The sequence below is a fragment of the Limulus polyphemus genome, unplaced genomic scaffold, assembly GCF_000517525.1.
Source record: "Limulus polyphemus unplaced genomic scaffold, Limulus_polyphemus-2.1.2 Scaffold608, whole genome shotgun sequence".
Classification (NCBI taxonomy): Eukaryota; Metazoa; Arthropoda; class Merostomata; order Xiphosura; family Limulidae; genus Limulus; species Limulus polyphemus.
Genome location: NW_013666218.1, coordinates 59,336 through 66,164, shown reverse-complemented (window position 1 = coordinate 66,164; position 6,829 = coordinate 59,336). Strand labels below are relative to the sequence as shown.

The window sequence follows — 6,829 nt, the reverse complement described above, 5'->3', positions numbered from 1 at the left end:
TATATATATATATATATATATATATATATATATATAGATACTGTTTCTTTTTTATGGTGCTACACGACACGAAAGTAAAGTTAGTTTCTGAAAAAGCAATTTTCTTCAACAGAACATGGTTTGTAATAATTTTTCAAGTGTCATTCTAAGCTTTGAAGAGAAATGATTGAATATGAAATAAAGACTTGGATCGTTGGGTGACATACAATATCTTAGATATTGGTTTCTTAAAGCCGAAGAAATATCCTTTTGCCTCTTCTATATTAATTTCTCACATCTGCATTGGCCTGTTTACAAGATAAGAAAATAAAAAATGAGATTCAATACTTACAACACCCTTAAGTATTTCCTAATAGATAAACGTTTCTACCATAAGCCCTATTTCAGGTATAAGGTGATTTTTTTTCTTTTCTTATATATAACAAGGAGCTGTACGGTTTGACGTGATATGTCATTTGAGAAATAAATCATATAGACGTGTTTGCATACGATGTGTTTGATACGTTCTTGGTGATCTGTTGACAAGCAGATTACAAACATTTCGGAAACATCACTGCAAAGTTTTGTTACATGGGATAGTGAATTACTTTTATGGTAGCATTTTCCCTTGAAACCTAGAGGTGACTATATGTGGTCCAGTAACCGTTTCATCAGGGATTTTCACTATATTTTGACAGTATCTGACATTGATGTTGCTTACGATATATAAGATTATTTTTAAGTACTTCATTTCCTACATCCCAAAATTTAATCTCGAAGGTTTTACCTACTTTTCTAAGATCTGCAAAATATGGAATTGACAAAATCGGGTAAAATGGGATTTAAGAAAACGTTAACAATAATATTTATATTTATAAATTTAATATTTATAAATTGCTAAAGAGTTTTACTATTCGAAAGTTATGAAAGTAGAAATCTAAATGTCATAGTTATCATTTTAATTACCATAAACCTTTGATAGAAAGAAACTACCAACATAGATCAGAACTAAACATGATTCCAGTGAACAAGGTAGCTAATAATATATACTAGTATAACTAGGACTATAGAATATCACAAAAAAAAACATAACGATTAGAATGCGTTGATTCATCATTTGGGTGTTATCGATATTACCGTGTCTGTCTATTCATGTAGATATTCAAAACATTACCTGTTGTCATAAATACATTGCTTTTCACATTCATAAATCAGTACAAGTGACAAGCTATAACGTGACTTCTAAAGCTAATATAAGTCCTAGAGATTTATAAGTATTAAATCTAAACAAAAATAATAATAATCACGGATTCTTCGTCCATAACAAAATAAATGAACATCCTAGTAATCTTAAACAATTACAAAATAAAAAAAGCATATATATAGCAACATGAGTTATGCACTTTATTATAATGTTACTGATTCGTGATAATTTCAAGGGTTAAAACTGTTTTCACATAAAATTTACATAAAATAGCGACAGTATTTATTCTAATACAATAATCAGATATGATATATATACATACCAATATACACTTTTTTCGTACAGACATTTAACCTTTGAATGAATGTTGGAATTAGAAGACAAATATGATAATCGTTTATCTTTACAATTTTTGCCAAATAACACATATTCTGTTACAATAACATAAACTTGAAGTATAAGGCCATTTTTCTGAGCGTTAAGATAAAAGTGCAGTGACATACGAAATCCTCTTGTCAGCTAGTTAGACTAAACCAAATTCTTAATATCTAGTGAACATAAAATCTTTTTTGTTGCAAAGCATGTTTTATAATGCAGTGCATTAAATACATCCACTAAGCCGATACGTGTTGTTTGTAAACTAAGTTAAGATTCTATGAACTAACTTACCGAACTGAACCTTTTGTAGTCAAGTCGTTTGAATTTATTGTTATGCAGAAAGGCGGTAGTGTAATCTCGACTTTTCATTCCTATGGGTCCAATATTTCTAGAATAAACCGCGGACTCCTCAACTGTAATACGTGTCGAAGTAAACGTCATTACCTCCGCCAACGAAGATAAAGGAGATTATGTTTCACCCCTGTGTGTGTGTTTGTTCTCAAAAACGGCTCAATAGATTTGGACGAAATTGGGTATACATTTGGACTATAATTCAAGTTAGAAGTGACAAGCTTTTGGTGTGTCATAGGTAAAGGTAAACTCAAAAAATCCCTATCTGTTAACATGGAGACAGATTTTCACACTATTTTTTGCTCTGTAACTCAGACAAAAATTATTGGATTTTGATGAAACCTGGTGGACATATGTAGAATATTATTCCTCATTTTCCTGCCAAAAATGGTCTGTGTCCGTTGATAACGACGGACATATGGACACATTATTGTTTGTTTTTTTGAGAGCCGAATATGACCAACGCTGTGTAGCAGAGGTATGCGCTCTACTGGGTTTCCCTCTAATTTGAAGAAAGTTTATATATAGTAAAATCTAGTGTTTTGTACTTCAAAGTGAATTTTTAACAGAAAATAATAAAAGTTGTGATGTCCAATTCAATGCTATGACAAAACATAAATTATAATTGTTGTTATTTATTTCACTTTGTGTCTACAATAGAAAGTTTGAAAGTTTACATATGCGAATGGATTTCATCTGCAGTAGGCCATTCATTTAGGAAATCGTTTCATAAATCATAATATTAGTGTTACTATATTTAGATGGAGTCAAATAATGTTCCATGGGGTTTTATAACTAAAGGGTAAAATCAGACGTAACAATGAAACCAGTGCTATATAAGCTATAATAAACTGAATATTGTCTTACTATGTATTTCTTTCGTTTTCACACAAAAATGTCTGGGGTTTGAATACTTTGCATTTACATGAAATCATATTTTGAAGAACCTGTAGTTGTAATACAAGTTGGTGTATAAATAATTATAAAGTCAAATTGTACTACACTGTAGTAAGTTAATATGCTAAATAAAATAGAGTTTGAACATGTTATTTATAAAGTGACACACACAGTCCATTTAAGGAACACGTAGTTTTATGTTGAATTAATGTATGCTTTATAGCATGATGCATAGGAGAAATGCATAAAGTTTGAATGTTTGTATGCTAATTTCGAAAATACACAAATAACAAAACATGTTGTAACAAAATGATAATTTTACTTATTCAAATATCCTATACGCTATACAAATACTTAAACTGTAATAAATGAAATATTAATTTTACCTTTCCAGAAACTTTATTTATTATCAATAATGAAGCGAAATTATAAAATTCACCTTTAACGATGACGTAGAAACTAATATTGTGTTAAGAACTATAGAGAATTAAATAGTAGTATTCTTGTTGTATAACATCTCGCAACTTCGTATTCATGATCAAATAAGTTCAACAGCATCCTCTGGTAGATTTCTCGCGAACTACATACCAAAATAGTTGCCTGCATGCATAGATCTCATGTCCATTTCTCTAGTGACGGGACTATATTTTCCCTGACTCCACTTTGTCATACTATTCGCTCTCTAGTGGTGCACTTTGGAGCTTTCTACTCTCTAGCTCCACTTTGTGGAACTTTGACGTTACGTGGACCTCCTGGTCTCAAGGTATGCCCCCACTGGGCAGCAACATTTGATCTCCCATCCCCTTCATGTCCTTAGGTGCTGGCATCTTTTGGACGGAGGTTAGACTGGTTAAACTACCAGGATTTCTTAGTAGTGCTTTATTTCCACAATTGTTGATATTTTAAGATTAGTCATTAACAGCTCGCAGAGATAAAAAGATTAAAATAACTATTAATAAAAAACAATAAATATATATTACATTTGGAAATGTGCTTACAATAAAGAATTTTTTGTGACTTCATATAATAAATAAATAAATAATACTATGCGATAAAACTTCCAAAAATTTAAAACCTTAAAATAAACTACATTTTTCGAGAAGACTCGGTTCTATAATTTAGTTATAACAAAATTTTAGAGATCAGTTTATTTCTATCAAAGCAAACTGAAATTTTGCTTGCAAAAAAATATTTATTGTTAACAGTTTGCAACGTGTAAATCATCGGTTCGACACACAGATTTGTGATAATAAGTAAGTGTTGAGAGTTAGCTTTTAAAAGCAACATCTCAAAGTTATACGTATCGTTCACGCTTCTTTCAGCGAACCTATATAAGTTTTGGTATATGATACATCCTTAATTAATTAAAACAGACTGTTTGTTTTGTATTTATAGTAAACCCAGATTGAGTTCTTTCCTGTGTCCACCGCGGAAAACCGAACTCTGGATTTTAGCTTTGCAGCTCTGTAAAGTTACCGCTGTCTCGTCGAGGGGGGGGGGCATTTAAAACCTAAAAATATCATACGTGTGTACACAAACTTTGACACACTATGGAACATTTATCAAAGTAAGTTAAAAAATAGAAACACAGAAAAATGATAAATAAATTCATTACACTCAAGCTACATCTGGAACCATTCATTGTTGTTTTATGTATTTTCTGAAAGGAAGTGCCTTTGAATTAAAATTTCAACTAGGTATAACTGAATCTTTTTTTTTTTAATTAGGTGTGTGTGTGTGTATATATATATATATGCATATACTTACATGTAGTCTGAATCTGAATTTCCTGTGGGGCCGTCAGGCCAGATAAGAAGACAGAGTGTCCTGGATGTTCCGTCTTGATAAGTATAGCTAACAGTTGTAGAGTATAGCAGAGTCGGTAAGGACAAAAGTGCACTGCTTAGCCAAACCACTACGATAGCAAAAATCGCTGCCTTCTTTGTCATCCTCGGTAATAAAGGATGCAGAGTTACAACGTATCTGCAAGAAACAGATAAGAAACGGACTGAAATGCAGATTTATAAAACTAAATAAATACAAATAGTTAATTTTTTATGAATTTGGAGTTCTTTAAGCTCTACATATCAATTAAAGGTTGTACTTTTTTAACCTTCTCTACTTTTATCAAGGTATTTCTGGAAGTTTGTCTGGATTTAATATTGGATTCGGTTTTATTTGTATATCTTTGAATTTGATATAATTTCAATTTATGTGTTTATTGTGTGTTTAGTAGCAAGATTTACGTCTATGCGAAACACGTTTAGAGGAACTGGGATTAGGCAGTCATCTTAACTTTGAATGCAATTTTCACCAAATGAGATGAAAGTCATGAAAAAGCAAAAAGTTTTAAAATGAACTTGTTTTGTTATTAATGTCACTTCTTGTTAAACGAAAGATGGGATTTAAACTTTTTGTTAAATTAAAGATTGGATGTAGACTTCTTGTTTTATTATTAATGTCATTTCTTGTTAAAATAAAGATTGAATTTCGACTTTTTATTTAATTATTAATGTCAATTCTTGTTAAAATAAAGATTGAATTTAGACTTTTTATTTTATTATTAATGTCAATTCTTGTTAAAATAAAGATTGAATTTAGACTTTTTATTTATTATTAATGTCAATTCTTGTTAAAATAAAGATTGAATTTCGACTTTTTATTTCATTATTAATGTCAATTCTTGTTAAAATAAAGATTGAATTTAGAGTTTTTATTTTATTATTAATGTCAATTCTTGTTAAAATAAAGATTGAATTTAGACTTTTTATTTTATTATTAATGTCATTTCTTGTTAAATGAAAGACTGGATGTAGACTTCTTGTTTTATTATTAATGTCATTTCTTGTTAAATGAAAGATTGGATGTATACTTCTTGTTTTATTATTAATGTCATTTCTTGTTAAATGAAAGATTGGATGTAGACTTCTTGTTTTATTATTAATGTCATTTCTTGTTAAACATTTTAAATGGTTCGATAAAACGGATTCACGGGTTGAAGTCAAATGGTCCCCATCTAACTCATAACAACTGCAGTTTAAAATAATTGAATCACTCAGATCGTCAATTAACTGTTCCCATAAACACTGTACTGGCCAAAGAAGCGATAAAAGATTTTACCGAATGAAAACTGAAATTCGTATATTAATATTTACGAAACCGAAACGGCAAAGTTAGGAGACAGAGATCCTATGAACCGGAACAACAAACCGAATACGGACATATTCCGGGCGTAAACGGGGAAGTGAATACTTCGTGTTCCTATGACGAAATATAAACAAAGATATACATGTAATGCGTATACGAACCGAACCGAGGAAGTGAATTATATATATTGTAAGAGACAAAAACCTTTAAATTATCAATATGATGCGATACTTGAGTCCCATTAATAGTGAATAGTATATGACCAAATCAGTAATTTGAGGGTTAATGTAATATTTGACTTGTTTGACAGAATAAATCTCGTAAATATCATACATGTGTGTTTAAAGGTTGATAAAGAAAGAAATTAGGAATTACATTTTTAAATCGCTCAGTATCCCACGCTTTGAAGACAAACAGTAGGAAAATAAAATAATTCATCCACAAGAAATCATTATCTGATAAAGTGGTTCAGAAGATGAATTCAGCATAAAGCTGAAAATGGTGTTTGTAAGCAAAAAAAAAAAAAAAGGGAGGAAAAATATATAACAAACGATGTTATTATGTCCAAAAAATTTACTTAACCCACTCTGCAAGAATTAAGTATTTACACGTCTTACATCAATGATCCTAGACTATAAGTCTTAAAAAAATAGAAGTTTTTGAGGGAAAAATTTCTTCGTTGTTTTAGGGCAAAGTCACATTGAGCTATCTGTTATGTCCACATCGAACCCCCGATTTTAGCGTTATAAGTCCATAAACTCACCGCTGTCATACTGGGGGACTTGAGAGAAAGTAACTAGTTCAGTGAAGGTATGTGTTCTGATTCCAAGAAAAAGATCAGTAAAAATTAATTTTTTCAAGTTGTTGATTGTT

The 6,829-nt window shown here is 30.3% G+C and overlaps 1 protein-coding gene across 1 annotated transcript in view; it reads right to left on the bottom strand.

Moving 5' to 3' along the window:
- The window catches only part of LOC111085769 (tachykinin-like peptides receptor 86C), a 36,744-nt gene extending 32,112 nt beyond the window's left edge, over positions 1-4,632 (bottom strand). The window contains exon 1 of the mRNA XM_022385937.1: positions 4,577-4,632. The gene's annotated coding sequence lies outside the window, so the exon portion shown is untranslated. The remainder of the gene's footprint in view (positions 1-4,576) is intronic.
- Between the last annotated feature and the right edge of the window lie 2,197 nt (positions 4,633-6,829).